This window comes from Lepisma saccharinum, chromosome 15, assembly GCF_977018435.1.
Source record: "Lepisma saccharinum chromosome 15, izLepSacc3.1, whole genome shotgun sequence".
In the NCBI taxonomy this organism is placed as follows: domain Eukaryota; kingdom Metazoa; phylum Arthropoda; class Insecta; order Zygentoma; family Lepismatidae; genus Lepisma; species Lepisma saccharinum.
The window spans coordinates 80,815,566-80,835,024 of NC_139243.1; the positions used below are offsets into that span (position 1 = coordinate 80,815,566).

At 37.2% G+C, this 19,459-nt stretch overlaps 1 long non-coding RNA gene across 1 annotated transcript in view; it reads right to left on the minus strand.

Moving 5' to 3' along the window:
* Nucleotides 1–329: 329 nt before the first annotated feature.
* LOC145999779 (uncharacterized) overlaps nucleotides 330–19,459 on the minus strand; it is a 34,433-nt gene continuing 15,303 nt past the window's right edge. Inside the window, exons 2-3 of the long non-coding RNA XR_014443428.1 lie at nucleotides 2,238–2,371; nucleotides 330–518 (exon numbers count right to left, since the gene is read on the minus strand). This is a non-coding gene — a long non-coding RNA (uncharacterized LOC145999779). The remainder of the gene's footprint in view (nucleotides 519–2,237; nucleotides 2,372–19,459) is intronic.

The following is a 19,459-nucleotide window of genomic DNA, read 5'->3' on the forward strand; positions in this document are numbered from 1 at the left end:
CACAAATATTAATTTAAATGCATTTCTTTTTGGTTCCTTTGTCAGGTGCGACTGTTTGTTTTTGGAGAACTTAAAACGTTCCACAAGAGATTTAAATGTTTCGTTCCACATTTCTGAATTATCTTGTGCTTCGTAACCAACTACTACTAATGGCTCTTCACTTAAAAGAAGCGAAGGCAAGACAATGTTCCTCGCTTTTACCAAATCCTGAAAATGCAAGAGAAGTGTATCTTTGGAAACGTCTGGATGCTTAATTAATTTGTTGCAACACAGCTTTGGGTTAGTAGTACTGACATGTATAACACTTCTATTAGTTTGAAGTATCTCCTTCACGAAACCTGTCTCTCTGTCTTTCAGCAACATCTCCTCTAAAGCAGATTCTTCTTCCATCTTGAATTGTGAGTAACGAATATCTACGGCTGCAGATTTCAGTCTGGATGACAGAAGGCAATCTGATACTTAACCTTTCTTCTATGCATACGATTCACATCTTTAATTTCTTCTTTCGAGGCTTTCCTCTGTAATGAAAAATTAATTATGAACAGCAACAAACATTAGTTTAAAAGAACCTTCAGCTCTTATCTAAAGTTTCTTAAAACAATTATTAAAATCACCATTGTGCAACAGATCTTTGAGGGCCAGGGGGTTTTGGTCAGCGTATCGGGTACAGTTGCCACAATATTTTCTGAGTTTCGAGGATGCCGTTAATTTCTGTTGCTTCTAGCTATTGTCAGGGCTTAACGTGAACCGTAATTAGGGCCACCAGCTCGCTTTAAGGGAAAAGTTGGACATAATGTCCCAAAATGTAGAACTTTAAGTAAAAATATAGGACACAAAACATTCACAATGAATAATACACATTTCCAGAACATATTCGAAAGTAATATAAAATTTACACTTTTCAGCTTTAAAAAAATATGATTTCTTAATGAATCGAGGAATAAACGTGGTAAACGTTGTAAGTGACAAAATCGAAAGTGTTGGGAAATCGCATCGTTCAGCACATCAGCCCGTAAGAACGTTCACAGTAGTGTCTCCTTACACGCCCTTTGAACTCCTTAGAGGGCTACCAGCCACATTTCACGTTTACCACATTATAAAGCATGGCACATTTCACAGTTTAACGTGGAAAACGGTGTTTGAATTATTGTGGCACTTACAGCGTTTACCATTTTTAGTCTTCAATCCTTAAATGCAAAATTACCAAACTTGTAATCAATCTATACAATACACTTTTTGCTACTTCTTTTCACTGATACTCCTCAGTCATTTTTTTTTTTTAAAAAATTAAGGTAAAGTCATAATACAATTTGTGACACACCGAACAGTCAAACTTTTTGAAATTGTGCTGAAACCCAGTACCAAACTTCATACAGACGTTTTGAAAAAAAAAAGTATATTTTCCACATGACTCCGTTGTGCTGATGGCAATGAAAGTACTCTCCCATTATGACCAGGAATGGCAAACAGATATTTAGCAAATAATTGGTTTCAGACGTTTCATCTAGGTTAGTTTTTATTTCAATCACTTTGTTCTCTATACAGAAACGGCCCAGAAATTTTGGACCGTGTGGGCAGAAGCTGTATATTGATATCTTAGGGTGGGCACTTAAGGCTTCAGGAGTTCCCTCTCCATCTCTCTCTCTCTCTCTCTCTGTCCTTTCACTTCAGGTTTTCCCCTTTCCTCTTTCTCCTTTTCTTTCAAACTATTTGTTACCTCAATCACTGTGCATTTCTTTTTCAACTTTTCAAATGTTATTGTTCTTTACTTTCCGTTTGTAAAAATGTTGCCTATCGAAATTTTATCGCTTTCGAATAACAGAGCTAAGGAAGTTAAAAGAAAAGTTTAATTTGCTGTGGGCGGTTCGGAAATTTAGAAAATTTTGGTAAGTGCTATTCGTTTAAGATCTAATGAAAACATAATTTCTGTAAATGGTAGATATGATAGATATTTTCTTTTAATATTTATTTGCGTGTAGAAATAACAAATAATAATATTACCAGAATTTTAATATGAATTTATTATTTTTATATTGGTAGTAGTAGTTGTAGTATTATTCGTGTTTCTTCATTTGTTTTTGGCGCTCAGCTATTGACTGAAATCACTTTGAGCACTGGCTTCCACATACTGCATTGTCGACAATACCAGAACAACTTTTTTTCTTTTTTGTTTTAGACTGAAACCATGTTTTTTTTATTATTAATATACAAACGAAACGTGCTTAAGTAACCCGTACCTGCTCATTTTCTTCGATTAATTTTCGTCACCATCCACATCGGAACTCATCGTTCTCCGTTTGGCGGGCTTCCGGTCTGCGCTGTTTCTGTGATGGCCGCTAGGAGCGCTGCTTGTGCTGGATTGTTGCCGTTCCTAGTGATAACCGAATTATTACAATAAATTAAAGAAGTACGCGGATGGATACCCGAGTTTGGACTACAATTAAAAATTAACCACTAGAGCTACATAAAAACGAATTGCATCAAAATTTATCTTGTGTAATTCTGCGTTAATCTATGCTAAAAAAACATTTCCGAGTATCCCTTTCATTTTCTTCGTCGTGAGAACAAACAAATACATGCCGTTCTTTTAGTTTTGCAAACGATCGCTCACTTTCAATTTCTATAAATAGAAAAACGGGCGATCCGATCGTGATGAAATTTAAATACGGTACAGGCAGAAAGATTTGAAAAACAATGATTTATTTTCAGATTTTTAAAATTTGTCAAAAAACAATTATCAATTTTGTGAAACAACTTTTTCTTAATATTGGGTAGTTCTACAAATACAATATTTGTCTTGTTTTGAAGCTATTTCCACCTGCTTTTTTTTATTAGAAATTCAATATCATTGTAAATTCACACTGAAAAAACGATTTTATACAGATTTTTATTACTCAGTAAGGATGAATGTGGAACGTGCCTACACCGCATGCATTACTCGCAGTGACAGCCCGCAATTTCGACGGTTCAACGGAAATCGCTTGTGTGGTTCCGATACTTTTGAACTCTCTGCTTGTACGCATTATAAATCCCAGAAATGTGTAAGCCTAGTTAGACGCACAGCCTTCAAATTAGGCTGATGGCAGAAGTTCGCGTTGTCGCCACGTCGGAGCACAACCCGTGTGTTCGGAGATTTAAGAAAATAAAGGATGTCATTGTAGAGTTAGTCTTTGTAATCCACGTAATACAAACTGACAGTATTCGCTCGAAAGGTCTGGGATGACACAAAAGGACCCCGGAGAGAGGTTGGTCTGACGCTCGAACTACTATCCGTGACAAAAATATTGAGCCCACGGTTTGCGTGCTTGTAAATTGTACTCCATCGGCGGAAAAAAGTGAAATATGCCTCATTGGAAAGCTACAAGTGCCTGCTTTAGACAAAAGCAAAACAACTCTGTCTGTTTTCTATTCAGACAAAAATGTTCGTAGAAGTGTAGTTTTTTCGCGTGTTTTTTTTAAATAAGTCGAATTCAATTGTGTGTAGCTACGTGTAAAACCATCGTAAACATATTATTTTTTTTGTGACTGAACCTTGTTTATGTGGAAATATCTCAGCCAAATATAAGCGTACTATCATCTGTGGAACAGTCACAATTAATGATTAATTATGATGTTGCAATCTCGGTAATTGTCAGCCCAATTGCCATGATATGCATATCAAAATGATGGCCGAGGAGTAAAAATCAAACTTTCGTATCTCATTCTTCCACACTGTGCGAATTGAAAGCAACAGAGATGATTGTTTTTCTTGGCAACCGGTTCCCGCGCAATTCGCATCGTTGCTAAGAAAGCACGTAGAGCGTTGCCAAGCGTCGCTGCTTGCCCTTTCAACTCTGCGTCCAAGCAGCTTTGACACGGGAAATGAGCCGAAACAATGTGTTGCGCAAAGGAAAGCATTGTAGAGATGTCGAAATTTTCTTTTGCCACTTCTCTGTTTACATTCCTGCCATGCATTATTGCCTGAACTCCCACACAGCCATAATAATTCTTACGTTCATTCTATCCAGGCAGTCGGTCTCTCACAAGTTCGCGTGTTTGTTCGTACGCACTGTATTGAGTGATGGCTGTTCTGTGAAGTAATTTTTTTGTTGCATGAAAATGGCAAGACGGTAATATCATAATGGCGCAAAAGAAATTATAGTCAGTGCCAAGAGATATTTCGACCAGGGGAAACGAATAGGCGCATCTCACGACATAAACCAAGGTTTTTAAGTGTACGGCGGAGTGTTTTGGGGGTTACGTCAGCACAGTGAAAAAGGTATGTAAAGAAAAAGAAAACAACAAAAATTTGCATCGACCCAATATTTTATTGGGCGAGTTTTTCCAAAGTGTGGTGAGAAGAAAGATACACGACTTTTCTTTTAATTATCCAGTTCAACAGAATCCATTATGAACAGCATTTTATACTTTTACTTTTCACTCATATTTATTGAAAATTTACTAATGTTTTTAGTTCTTTTGTCTCTCTTAATGAACCCACAACTCCTTGCTTACTACAAGAGTTGCAGCTGTGAAACAGACCAAACTATAAAAGCAATATTCCAGATGCGTTAAATGATGAAACCACCACCACTACTCGACACGATGATTAAGTGAATTTTGCGTGATAAGCACAATTTACATGCGTTTTGCTCGAAATATATTTTGTTAAAATGTTAGTTGGCGTGAAGGTTTCAAGTGAGCATTTTTTTTAAATATAATTTGTATGCGTTGCTATCGCTAGTATGCACCTCACTCTGTTTCCCTTTCTTATGAAATCGCTGTACACAGCAGGAGCGTTATTATTGTATACAGAGAAGACTGGATCTCTCATCGACTTCATTCAAATCGTCCTCATCGAACATTGTTTTACTCAATATATCTGTTTAAATGTGAGACATAAAATAATACTGGGAAAATTACGTTCTCTTTAAGTCCACTTTATGCACAGGTAGGCTAATCGGGACTGGGCTTACAGTTTAAGTTGGATCCGAACCACTTTGTACAGCGGTGGAAAAAAGTTCTTCCCCATAAGACTTTAATGGCAGTAAATAATGCCGGAAGGGTAGGCAACACACATTGCACGTTTAGGCGATCGGTTGATTCTGTCTGTGTCAAGAGCAACTCTTCTTTCACGCAATAGCCGACAGACACAGGAAATGTAGGAAAGTCACGTGACTTGTCAGGTGGAATGTTGTTCGTCAGAAAATCGCCTTTTCTCAAGCCAGATCGCAGAACCGACAAGAGCTACACGTTGTATCTCCGATTCGCCTAAAACGTTGAACGAAATGCTAAAAAAAAATCTTGCCTTAATTACATAGTCTACTATACTATATATGTGCCGCAGTGGCTCAGTCGTTAGGACGTTTTATTATCATGCGAGAGATCTGGGTTCGATCACGGATGGGGGAGAATCGGGATTTTGTCCACCTGTTCAAGTGGCTCCGGGACCCACCCAGCGTCGTATAAAGTGGGTACCTGCAGGAAACTCAAAGGGGGTGGGGTTAAAGGCGGCCAGGGGGCGTGGTGCTGATCACATTATCCCTACCTTCGGCCGTAACAAGATAGTGTGGGGCCCTAACTCCACACCCCTACACGCCTTCATGACTTGGTACAAAGCACAAGGTAGCATTTTGCATTTTCATTTACTATACGTCAGATTTGGTCGGAACAGAAGTTTCTAATCTCTACGTGGACTTTCTTCCAAGTTCCGTAGGGATGTAAATAGGCTCCAGTTTTTCTTGACACAATTCATCATGTTATATTTCGTTATAAAAACTACGGCCGATATCCTGTGTGTGTGTGTGTTTTTCTTTGGGGGGGTATAATTCAAACATGTGATATGATTCTTTCCCACTACTCCATTCTCCGATTCTTCGTATCCGAAATAACTCTCAATTCGACACACTGAAAATGTAGCACTTCCTACATCTTAGCATGCCAATATCTAGTAGCAAAGTAATGTGTAGGCACATAGTGGTTCGGATCCCACTTTAAACTGTAGGTGCATTCCCGATTAGTATTACTTTGCATACAGTGGTCTTAAGACACCAAATCAACCAACCAACACAATCCCGTTGTTGTCCAGATTATCGAATCCAGAACCTTCGTCACAAATAACATAAGCAGGAAGACAATGTGAAATTTCCGAACAGAAACAGAACTTAAAACCTACAACGGATAGATTGGATTAAGTCGACGATACAGCACGCGTTCTGAAATGAAGAAGAATACGAAAGTTGAAGGACCTCTCTATACACACACACTTTTTTTCCCCTCAATGGTAAGCTATGCTTCTTCCAGAGAAGCCTTTAGGTAGGCCTTCAAGGCCAAGACGAGAAAGTGTTCTACAGTCTAGTGTCTAGTTTGATATGAAAGCTGTGTTCCTCCTTATTTCGTACGTCACTGATAACAGGAACACGGGCCTCGGCTGCTAACCCTAGTTTCGTAGAGCAGACGCCTGTTTGCCACCCTTTGGTTCAGTGACCTTCGCTCGTAGTTAGCAAGAGTGAATGACTCACCAGATACCTGTTGCCTGTGAGATTATACAAGAATAGATATTTCGTTAGCGTCTGTAAGTATTGTTTCTTCTGCAGTTATATCAGTTAATGTTCGAATTGTTTCCTAATGGTTACGTTATTTATAAATTAGTTCTCGAGAGTGAGCTTTGTATCTTTTTGCACGGGGGTTCTGCATGTATTATTTTTTTTCCTGAAACAAGAAGAAATCCGAAGGCGCAAAATTAGTCGTATAAGAGTAGTTAACAAAAAGGAAGAAGAAAACGAAAATGTAAATGTTGAAATAAATTATTGTATAGATCGAGTGAATAACATTTTGTCACGGGGCCTCCTCGATGGCGTAGTGATAACGTCGTCACCCACCTAATAATCAAGGGATCCCGGGTTCGATACACGGTGGAGGCACGTAGTAGTTCGTATTCCATTTAAAACTGAAGGTCCAGTCCCGATTAGCTTATCTGTGCACAAAACAAAAACTAAAAATCATAAATTATCACATTGTAAGAAAATTTCATGTTCAACCACATACGAAACAAAAAATTATAATTTATTCCATGTTGGAATTCACATCTGTTGCAAACCAACAGAATTATGGATCGCAACATACGTATTTTCTCAGATCCATTTTCATTATACGTGTATGATAAAATAACAGAAGTAGAGAAAAGAGAAAGCCAAGCGAGACACCGATGCCTTCTCCAGAATTTCAAATCTCGTTACGTAAGGTTCTGGGTTGTAGTCCAGGGCAGGCATGACTCTCTTGTTCTTGCCCTTTTATCTGCTCTATTTCATCATAAATCGTCGTAATGGTTTACCTACAGGGAAAGAATAATGACAATAGTTGCCAATACAAAGCCAATAACAAACAGAACAACAACTCAATTAGGGAGATGTCAAGAAAGAAACAAGACTTGACAGTGTCTCCGTCTCTCGGTTTCTCGAATTGAAAATTGCTCTCCCGTCCTCGGTCTCGACTATAGTTAAATATAGAAATCGAAAAGGTATGTGAAGATACATATATTTCATATATCCCGGCTTTGTAGGAGATTTCGTGACAGATGAAGTAAGTAGTCTTCGATCATGTTTATTTTTATTATTTTTGTTAGGTAACATAACTTTTCTTTCTAGTCGTGGTCGAGTGACCATTACATGAAATTAATGACGAAATACTCAAACTCCCGTGACAAGGACGGTACTCAAACCCAGGAACTTTGGTGACGAGATCGAATGTCGACCACTTAATGAGCTCGCCCACCGAGTCTGTTTAATGATGTTTGTGTCAGGTAATTCGTAATAACTGTCAATATCCCACATTCATTATCATTTGTTTTATCTTATTGATGTGATTAACCTGAAGTCGAAGAATTAGTTGAAAGGCAAAAATGCAAGATTGAATGTCTCTGATGTTACTTCGTGTCGAATAATATGACGTGATATTACATGAATATATTAATAATATAATATGCCTAGTCATTCCATTGATTAATCCCAATTGCACACACAAAATTTGGTATAATGTCCACTCCTAACCGACCTCCGTATCGGAGTGGTCAGCACAGCGCGCTACGACAGCATGGGTCTCTGGTTCGAATTTCGGCTTTGCCATGGGTGTTCCTTGTGAGTGTCCCTTAATCAATGTCATCATATCATCACTCATTACTCATCTTCATCGTCGCTATTTGCCAAAAGTGAAAGAATATCGACACTAAATAACAAACATCCAATCAAATCGAACATATTCACCGATTTAATTCTATACCGTACCAAATTTCCACTTTATCACTGCATCTTGCTTCATTTTACAGCATCTCAATTGTTTTCCGATTCGAAAACAATTTGAATGTTGTTTTGTGCAGTTGATTGGCATTGTTTCGTTGTTTGGATTGTTTAACTAACGTCTCATTAATTAGTTTTAGACAGATCTTGACACAGAGAATCGAGAACACAAAGGAAGGGAAAAATACAAATTAGAGATCACGGCTCTCTTTCAAGGTAGCATTCCGTGAATACGACTGAAGTGACTGCAGAATATTATGGATAAATGTTGTTTCGCGTTTTCCTTTTATTTCTATTTCAGTTAGCTATTTTACGTCGCTTTTCTTCTACCACTCGTGTTAATCGTGTCGGTGAGGAAGAATAATAAACTTGTGAAATGGACGATGGGACAAAAATCTATGCCTCTCCCACGGTTCGAAACTGTGGCCACAAAATATTGTCTTACTTTTAAAATTTACGCCAAATGTGGTTTTACTCGTCTCTTTCTCAAGGCGTTCCATTGCCTCTCCGATGGCATAGTGTTAACGTCTTCGCCATGTAATCAAAGGCTTCCGAAATCAATACCAGATAGAGGAACATTTGATTCGGATCCCACTTTAATCTGTAGGTCCCGTGCATAAACTAGACTTAAACAATTAGCGTGTGGCATGTGGTCTGTGATGAGAGTCATCATTTCAGTGAACCTTCTTGACAATGACTAGTATCACTCGAAAGAATATTTCCTTACGACTAGCTCTTGTCAAGAAACCAGTTCCTGAAATGTTCTTCTGGAGGCCTCGTAGCACCGAGCTGTTTGTTGTGGCTGGGTCATGAGTCACGTGACTCATGCTATCAATGCTCAATCCTTCCGAAGAACGCACATCCGCCAGACAAACTTAAGCTAGTATTTTGTTATTTGGGTTGCATAAACAACAGGCTTTAAGACGATACGAAATTATAGGTCCCGTGGGCCAGGTAATTCTTTCTCTGACTGTACAGTACCTTCGCCGGGTACCGAAGGAGACGATGTTCATATGAAGATAAAAGCTAGAAAAATGAAACAAGAAAAACCTTGCAGTACAACAATACTACATTTGCACTATGATAAATATTTCATTCATTATTTTATGCTGCGACAATACTTTGGATCAGCTCGACGGAACGCACTTGCGCGATTCTCGCAGCGAAGCGGCAACGCTGTGGAAGTCACCTGCTGCCCGCAGAGTCTGAGATTGGCCGCACTCCGCCATACGTCATGCACCCGTTTACCATATTAGGAGTGCAAGAGAAAAGTTAATATCTGGAACCATATTTGATGTACACACGCCAAACTTCTGGAATTTGATCAAATGCGTTATATCAACAGTTTTATGCAATTTCATTGAATTTGTAATTATGCATTTCAAGTTTGCACGTTTCCCTAAAATGTCAATTTTTGAAGTATCTAGTAAAAATATGCATTTGATTTTTTCTACAAAGATGCAAAAATAATCAAACTTCAAGTACACAAAATCTCATGATTATATGTACAGTCGATTATGAACTGTATGGTGTTAAGTTCCCCGTTCGTGAAAATTGGAAGAAAAACTACACTTTTCAGTAAATTTTTCATTATAGCAAGAAAACAAAGTTAAGAAAAATTTTCAGATAACGTTTATTAAAAAGTATATACTTGAAGCTTTCCAATGAGGTATATTTGACTTTTTACCTCCCACGGAGTACAATTTTACAAGCGCGTAAACCGAGGGCTCAATATTTTTGTCGCGCAGCCCGGTTGACGTTGCCACACACTGCGCGGGAATCAGCTACTTTTGTCCAGCTCTCGCTTTGCTTTTCCCATATGTGGCACCAGCGTAGTTTTGCCCAGTCGCCTATTTTCATGGTCGTGCGTTTAGTTATAAAGTTGACGTGGACGTGAAATGTAAGTTTAGAATCGAATAGAACTCCTGGATCTTCATTTTTTCTACCTGCTATAATTTTTTATTTTTAAGAAACGTTCCTATATTTTATTGATAGAGTGTTTCTAGTATATGACATATGGTAACATTTTTGGGTATTGAAGATTTGTTTCTTCTTTTTTTGTACAATTCCACAATGTTGGTGATGTCTGCTTGTATATCTGTGCAGTTGCTTTGGTATATTTTTAAGTCGTCTGCAGACAGTAGCTTATCCGATTGATTCAAAGGTTCATGAAGATCATTTGTATGCATGAGGAAGAATAAGAGACCAAGGGTAGAACCTTAGCCTCAAATTTATCGGGAATATTTCCCTGAAACGTGACGAACTGTTTGCGGTTTGCTAAGTAAGACTGGCATAGTTCTAACATGGGATTCGATAGATTGTAAGATTTCAGTTTTTCTATTAAGATTGAATGATTTACAATATTAAAATCTTCCGAAAAATCTGTATGTATTACATCTACTTGGGCTCCGTTATCCTTCGGGGTCGCGATAAAATGAGTGATTTCTGATAGGTTTTTTTTTATACTTAAGAATCCATGTTGATAGTAAGGAGAGATCACTGCTCGTATGTGATAAGAATGAGCTTGTAAAGCATTTGCTCTAAGAGCTTGGAAAATTATTATAAAACCGATTCAAATAATTAATTAGAGTTCAATGTTGCAAAAAACCCAATTTATTAAGTTGTTCTCTATTGTGCAGGGTGGTTCGAAAGTCTTGTCACCCCCTACCGAAAAGTGATAAGAACAGTAGAGGAACAATATAATAATATCAAACAAATGTGGGTTTGATTTTAGTATATTCACTTTCATTGACACTGACACCGTCAAACATCGAGATGGTCTGTATAAACACCATCATTTTCGTGGCACAAAATGATGCGGCGCCATATCCTGTGTGATATTTTACGAAGCTGTGCTTTGGTGATTGTTGCAATAGAAAATTAAAACAATATTTACAGTACATGTGTTTGATATTATTATATTGTTCCTCTATTGTTCTTATTACTTTTAGGTAGGGGTGACAAGACTTTCGGACCACCCTGTAGATTAAGTTATCTTTTTAGAGAAAATGCCTATCGGCATATCGTTCTCTTTATCATTTATCTTATTTATTAACTACAATATAATTGACCGCAGAAAAGAGTTCATTATGTAATGTACGTATTTTATGCCCCCATTTTCAGTTAAGTTAGTAAAATGCTTCGTTAAATATTTCGGAAGGTTTTGGTGATCATCTCTTAAACATTTCCAGTAGCTCAACTGTTGCACTCATTGTCATTGAATAACAATGTCTGCAGCTCAATTGTTGTTTTATAGCCTTCATTATTTACTTCTGATTGAATAGCATTATCCGTATCTCAATTGTTGTCTTTACGGTCCTTATTTTTTATTATCTCCTTAAATAACATTTCCTGGATCAATGACGATTGAGTGCTACTTTTAGAGCCCTCGTGGAGGGCTGATTGCGCGTGGGCGGTTGTCCCTTTTTATTCGCCTATATATCGACGTTAAACACCTCATACTCTTGTACACCTCTTTTCTTAATACTACAAGCTATCAGTCACATCATGTTCGTCACTCTAGGCTGTGTGAAAGTACCGTGTACCCTACAATTACATAGGACTCAAGCACTGTAGCCGACCTCCGTGGAGAAGTGGTTAGCAGAGCGCGCTACTACGTCAGGAGTCCCGGTTTCGAATCCCGGCCTGGGCATGGGCGTTCTTTGTGAGAGTCCCTTCATCAATTTCATCCTCATCTCCGCGATTAGCCACAAGTGGCAGAAAACGAAGTAAATTGAACTAAATCAATCAGTCAAGTATCGTATTCATCAGGTATTACAGAGACGAAGGGAGACTCCTTCCTTTCAATTTAAAAAAAAAAAAATTGAAGTAAAGCGGACTTGAATGCAGGATGTGTTCATGTGTAACTGTATGCATTGTAACGTATTTAAAAAAATATATATTAATACAGTATGGGTCTTCTTCCCCCTTTTAAAAAAATCCTGTGTGCATCCATGTGGGGATGAGTGATGACAATACTAACAAATAACATCCAGGTCGGGAATCGAAGGTTGTTGCGCTGTGTTATAACCACTCCGCCTAGGAGGTCGGCAGGGTGTTCTTTGTGAGCGTTGTTCATTAATTTCATTTAATGATTTATCATGATCAACGTCGCGATACGCGAAATTTGTTAATTTTGATAGATAGTTGTGTCCGACCAATCTCTAGCAATCTCATCCTTGCAGTTTCTGAGGTAATGGCAGTGTGCGAATTAACGGGGGGGGGGGGGGTGCCGGAGATTCCCCCCAGAATAAATTATCCCCGGCAAAAAAAATGTATCCCTTCCAGGGATGTTTTTAGACCATTCAAAGATATTAGATTTTGAAAGTATACAATTTCTTAACTGCGTAGCAAACACAATCGAAGAATCACTCGTGTCCACTAATCGTTCAGTTATCAAAGGTTTCCCTCCCAAAAAGCATGCAGCCTTGTGGATTAAAGAAGGACGCCATCCTGCAACTGACCAACCTCACCGAGCCGAGCACAACAGCACTTAAGTTTCCATGGCATAGTGCCGACATTTTACTTGCATTAAAGAGATCACAAGCAGGTACGTATCTAGAAATATGTTTCGTGGGGGGGGGGGGGTTCGAACCAAGTGCCTCAGGAATAATAATAATAATAATAATGTTTAAATTAAATTAATTATATTAAATAAAATTAATACTAAATACAATAAATAAATTAATATTATATTGTTATTACACGAATAGGTAAAAATACTATAAGAATAGAGATATAACAGCGCATATTCATTACGCAACTTACTTAAGATCCGAATAATTTACATAACAACAAGTGACCGGGAAATGAAATTATTGTAAAATAGATGAATGATTGAATATTTATCGAATAACAAAAATTATGTTACATGTAGTTGGAGAAAAGTAAGTTTCTAATTAATATTTTATGCATATTGAGTAGTAGTGTACATAAATGTTCTTTGTAATGTCATTCAAAGCCATATGATCCCAATATAATCCTTGCCTTCTAAACAGATCAGAGGAAATTAATAACCATCGATTATGCAACAAATGCTAACATTTTAATTACTTAATTTTAGTACTTCGTAAGTCTTTTTGGGGGGTCCGCACCCCTGGACCCCCAAAATACGTACTTCCTTCCCTTCAAAGCCGCATGATCCCAATACAATCCTTGTCTTCCAATAAGTTCAGAGGAAATTATACAACAAAAGCTAAACGAGTATATTTTCATTATATTTAATTTTCGTACTTAAGTCATTCGGGTGGGGGAGGAGGGTCCAGAACCCCTGGACCCCCCTAAATACGTCCTTGATCACAAGAAACTTGTAGGATGGACAGTAAGTTTGAACCTGGACATAGGAATTTTGGCTTTGTTTTCGGTGCTACCTTTCGTGAATGAGCTTGGGTTTTCTTGTAATGTAAAGACACTGTTTCTAAATTATGTCTAAATGTTATCATAAGATTTAATGACTAAATTTAGAACCAATGTTCTACTGTGCTTGGAACTGCATGGTAATAATTTAGTTTACTTACAGGTAACTCGCACAAATTAGGAAAAAAAAAACACCTTCCTCCCGATATGATATCACAAACACGCCACGGAGAGCCCCCCCCCCCACAACCCAAAGGAAAAAGCTTGATTTGCACAGTGGCTAATGGTAATAACTGACCCGGACAGACAAAGTGCGGGGCAAGACCGTTATATTAAAGTTAAGCTTTCCTCATTAAATAGAACTACAACATGAATGTCTTGAGCACAGGCGAGTATTAGATGAAGAGGTCTACTTCCGGTCTACTTCCGGTCCATTTCCGGTCACTTCCGGTCATTTCCGGTCACTTCCGGTCCACTTCCGGTCATTTCCGGTCCACTTCCGGTTCACTTCCGGCCCACTTGTGGCCTATTTCTGGTTTATTTCTATTGCATCATGTTTTGCAACAAATTATTACCCAATATTATGCAATAAATTATTAGGCATGTGTTGTTTTCTGATTGGTTGGTTATGACATAATGTGATGATGTGTTATATTCTGATTGGCTTATTGTTTCAGATGTTTTCAATGCGGTCCGGGCTTAGGCTATATAAAGAGATTTTGCATTGCATATCAGCCAGTATTGTGAGAGTTGTTGAAGAGTAAGGGTATGTTATTGCAGTGCTCCCCATATTTTTTAAACACAAAAAATATTGCAAATTTATATAAATTGAATTACAAATCTATTTGATTTAATATACAGAATTTTTTTATTATTCATATCAAACATATTTGTAATATATTGAACAAAGGTTTTATATCTGCCCCAATTTGTTATACATGACACATGGTATTAGGTCATTGTTTTTCTAGGACATGCATTTATGCTAGGGCAGTGCTTCTGTACTTATTCTATTTTTGTGCATGTAGGCTATCAGCTTTATACAACCTGTCATAGGTTTATTAAGTATAGAGTTTTGATTTGAACCCCAAGAAATTTTATATAAATACCACAGCCAAAAATATTAACACACACATACATATACACACACTAGGTATACAAAGCGCACTGCTGAACCCAACTGATATTTTTTATTAAGTATAGAGTTTTGATTTGAACCCCAAGAAATTTCATATAATAAACCAACAACAAAAATGCCAAATCAAAAATATTGTAATCAATGCAATAAGAATATATCCAGCCCCAATTGGGCTAGGCACCAAAAGAATTGTGATCCAGACAAATGCAGAACTCCCACAAAAATATGCCCCAAATGCCATAGAAAATATAGCATGGAATATTTCACATATAAACATATAGATACTTGTTCTGCACAGTCATCAACATTGCCCCCACAACCATCTACATCTGGTCTGAAAAGGAAGCATGAAGCACCTGTTAATGCTAGACCGGCAAAGCAGCCACGCTATGAACCCATCCATAGCAGTTTTGCTGGCCAACTTAGGGATTACCGGTTTGTATCAGAGCCAAGATGTGATATTAAGAATTTTTTGAACAGTATAAATCCTGATGTGCAGGCAATTCTAAATGCACAAAATGGCTCTTATAAGCTGTCCCTCAAATTTTTTACACAATATAAGAAACCAAATGGCACAAAATTTACACAGCCCCACATAACAGAAACTGTAGCTATATATTCAAATACAAATTCAGACAAAATAATAAGCAGTTTGATAGAGCAATTGAATATTAAACACTCTGAATTTGCTGCAAAAGAGTCAGGATGGAGCCTATGCGGAACTCCACACAAGCTCTATGTTAATATTTCTGAAATCAGCCCATTACAAGGTTCCACATATGTGTCTTTACCTGATAATATTAAAAACAAAAAAGCCGTGGTTAACATAAAAAATAATGATGAGAAATGCTTTCTGTGGTGTATTTTAGCTCCTTTGTTTCCAGTTTTAGATCATCCTGAGAGAATAAGTTATTATAAACAATATGAACACAATTTTGATGAAGCAATGGAGGGCTTAGAATATCCAATGTCTGTTCAGAATATTGATAAATTTGAAAAAAAGGCCAGGGATATCAATGGTAAACAATTATCTATTAATGTATTTATTTGTTCTACTGGCCGTGGCAATTGCTTGATAGCACCTCTCAAAATCAGTACACTTGATGATGATTCTGCTGTCCCGATTGATCTGCTCTTAATTGAAGGGGATGGCACACACCGTTACACTCTGATACACAGTCTTGAAGCTTTAGTCAGAAAACAACTAGACACATCTAATACAATATTCAAGTTGTGTTTGACTGTATTTGATGGTAAAAAATAATAAATGGGATTAGTGAAGTAAATGCAGAAATTGCTAAAAACAAGTTAATTGAACATTTAAAATACTGTGGCAACCATAAACCTGTTCATATGGTGATGCCTAATCCAAGTGAAAATGCCAAATTCAAAAAATTTGAAGCCTTGTTGGAACACCCAGCATATATAGTCTGTGATTTTGAATCAAACCTCAAACCCCTTGCATTCTGCAGCCCAGATCCTGATGAATCTTCAATTACATCATACCAGTTACATGAACCTTCTAGTTTTTATTATGTTGTTGTACAGGATGGTGTGGTTAGTAAAGAATATTTATACATGGGAGCAGATGCCATCAAAGAATTTGCACATAGAATAGAAAATGAGTGCCATAACATAGCATCTAATGTCTTATTAAAATCAAAACCTATGTTGCCTTTAACAGAGGATCAGATTGAAGATTTCAACAATGCAGAAAAATGCCCGGTATGTGATTCTGAATTTTCAGATGCAAATATCAAGGTACATCACCATTCTCATACAGATGGTAAATTCTTAATGGCCCTGTGTAATAGCTGTAATATTAAGATCTAGAGACCAAAATTTGTCCCTATATTTTGCCATGGTGCATCCAATTATGATTTCCATCATTTGATCAGGTACGAGGGGTTTGACAAGCAGAATTTAAATATTTTAGCAGAAAATGATGAGAAATATATTGCCATTAGCAAGATAATTAAAGTTAATGGTGTTCCTATTCACTTAAGATTTCTTGATTCATACAGAATTTTATCGGCTAGCCTGGCTACACTGGCCAGTCAATTATCTGATGATCAATTCAAAATCACATGTGCTTTGTTTCCAAATCAGGACCTGAAATTAATTAGGCGGAAGGGTGTATATCCATATGACTATGTTTCAGATTTTTCTAAATTTGATGAGTGTTCTCTACCACCACAACAAGAGTTTTACAGCAAACTCAGAGCATCTGGAATCACTGATGATGATTATCACCATGCCCAGTTGATGTGGAACAATTTAAAATGCCAGACATTTGGTGATTATCACAAGGCATATTTAAAACTTGATGTCACTCTCTTAGCTGATATACTTCAGGCATTTAGAAAATCTTCCATGGAAAATTATAAGCTGAATCCAATGTATTTTTACAGTGCACCAGGCCTAGCATGGTCTGCAATGTTTTTAAACACTAAAATGCAATTGGATCTGATCCAGGATCAGGACATGTATCTGTTTATGGAACAATGTATAAGAGGAGGCATGGTGCAATGTTCTCAGAGATATGCCAGAGCAAATAACAAGTATATTCCCAATTATGATCCAGCGCTGCCATCAAATTATATACTGTATGTAGATGCCAACAGCCTCTATGGTTATGCTATGATGGATAAGTTGCCATATGCAGGGCTTGAGTGGGTTGAAGATTTCAACATTGAGCATCTTCAGGACTTTGATGACAGTAACTATGGCCTGTTCTTAGAAGTTGATCTGACAATTCCTGATGATTTACACAAGAAATTTTCTGATCTGCCCCCAATTCCTGAGGTTGAGTGCTCACCTGGCTCTAAACAGAAGAAGCTCATGATGACTCTAGAGCCAAAACAGGGCTATGTCTTATATTACAAAAACCTCCCGTTCCTAATGGATCATGGTGTTCAAGTGACCAAAATTGGCAAAGTTTTGAGGTTCAGGCACTCAAGATGGTTGAGGCCATATATTGATACAAACACAGAGCTTCGAACATCTGCAATGAGCCAATTTGATAAGACCTTGTTTAAATTGATGGTCAATTCAGTGTATGGCAAAACCATAGAAAATGTCAGAAAACATACTGATGTTAAAATAATTACTGACCCCAGCCGGAGCAAAAAATTGATAGCAAAGCCTAATTTCAACTACAGAAGAATTTATGATGAACATATGGCACTTTTTAATATGAAAAAAACAAAGATTAAGTTTGATAAGCCTATTTATGTAGGGGCTGTGATATTGGAATTGGCCAAATTACACATGTTAAAATTGTATTATGATGTGCTGAAGCCTTTTTATGGTGATTGTGTAAAACTGATGTACATGGACACAGATAGTTTTATCCTTGATATTCAGACAGAAGATGTTTATCAAGATATATCACAGCCTGCATTGCTTGAATATTTTGATACCAGTGAACATACAAAGATTCAACCCCACAACAAAAAGGTGCCTGGCAAGTTAAAAGATGAGACACTTGGTGATGTTATTGTGGCATTTGCTGGGTTAAGGGCCAAGATGTACAGCTTTGAAACATGTAGTGGTGCTGTTGCCAAAAAGGCCAAGGGCATTGGCAGAGTAACTGTGGACAAAGAGCTTGAATTTAAAGATTACAAAAATTGTCTCAAATCATGTAGTACAATCAGAACATCAGAATGCAGAATTCAGAGTGTGGATCACTTGTTGACTACAAATGTTGTAAGAAAAGTGGCTCTGGACCCACATGATGATAAGAGATGCATTTTGTCATGTGGCATACATACTCTACCATGGGGTCATTGTGATTTGAAAAATGGTAATCAATGCCCAATTACAGAGCATGATTTGAAATAAATAAACATGCCTATGAACTTATTTGGGTTCAAAAAACAGGCTATTATGGACCTGCCAACACCAGCACCCTCTTCTGATATAATATCTAAACTAAGTGCTTTGTTAATTATTCATCTGAACAGCATACTTACAGATGTTGATGATAAAACAGGTAAAACATTGTACATATTTAACAATAATTTAATCATTACCAATTACCTGTAGGTGGTCAATTACAATTTATTACAACCCCCGAGGGTAATGTCAAGATTTCAATAGGGAGAAATATTTATAGAATTAAGCACTCAAACATGATTTCTGGCACTGTATATACTGTTTCTGCTGGTGACTGCTTATATATTGAGGTCCCGGGATCCTATGACAAGCTTATACCTTTTTTTATAGAATTAAGAATTAGATATTCAATAATAAATAACTACTAAAACAAAAATGCCTAATGATATATTTGGCCATACAAGGCATGAAGATCACAGTGATGAGATTCTGATGCTTGATGTCAGAGTCAAAAAATTAAGAAGTGATTTACAAGCTTTACAAACCACACTCAATGCCAGTCTTCAACTAGAAATTACAAATTTACAATCACAATGCATGGACCCTCTTCTTAAAATTGACTCAGAACTCAAATTGATGCTTCAAAAATATACTGACTTGGCAACATTAGATAATTTTCAAAATTTAGAGGAGGCTGTAGCAGCTCTTCAAGCCAAATTTAAGACCCAGGCCACCAACTCTGAGCAATTGAAACAACAATTGGAAGAGCAGATAAATAATGTCCAGACACAGCTCCAAACAATTGTCAAAAGCATAAAATCACAAGAAGATTTTGATCTAGTGATTTCCACTCTAA